A 745-nucleotide genomic window follows, 5' to 3' on the forward strand; every position below is an offset into this window, starting at 1 on the left:
GACCTCGGGGATCACCTTCTTCAAGGCCACAACTTTATAGAAGTGGTCTTGATGCACCCTTGAGATGAACCTATCCATCTCCCATGACTCGGAGGTGGAAGCTTTTGCCTTCCGTTTCCTCTTTCTAGAGGTTTCTCCGGTCTTGGATGCCATAAATGGTTATGTAAAAACAAAAAGCAATGCTTTTACCACACCAAACTTAAAATGTTTGCTCGTCCTCGAGCAAAAGAAGAAAGGAGAGAGTAGAAGAAGAAGAAATGAGGAAGAGGGAGATGGTGGTGTGTTCGGCCAAAGAGGGGGAGAAGTGGTGTTTAGGTTGTGTGAAAATGAGGGGGGTAATGGTTCGGCCATTATGGGTGGGTTTGGGAGGGAAAGTGGTTTGAATTTGAAGGGTGAGGTTGGTGGGGATTTATGAAGGATGGATGTGAGTGGTGAAGAGAATGATGGGATTTGATAGGTGAAGGGTTTTTGGGGAAGAGGTGTTGAGGTGATTGGTGAATAGGGGAAGAAGAGAGAGAGTGGTGGTGGGGTCCTGTGGGGTCTACAGATCCTGTGGTGTCAAGGAAAAGTCATCCCTGCACCAAATGGCATCAAAATTCACGTTTTGAGCCAATTCTGGCGTTAAACGCCGGGCTGGTGCCCATTCCTGGCATTTAACGCCAGTTTCTTGCCCTTTCCTGGCGTTTAACGCCAGTCTGGTGCCCCTTTCTGGCGTTAAACGCCCAGAATGGTGCCAGACTGGGCG

Source organism: Arachis duranensis, chromosome 5 (assembly GCF_000817695.3).
Source record: "Arachis duranensis cultivar V14167 chromosome 5, aradu.V14167.gnm2.J7QH, whole genome shotgun sequence".
Classification (NCBI taxonomy): Eukaryota; Viridiplantae; Streptophyta; class Magnoliopsida; order Fabales; family Fabaceae; genus Arachis; species Arachis duranensis.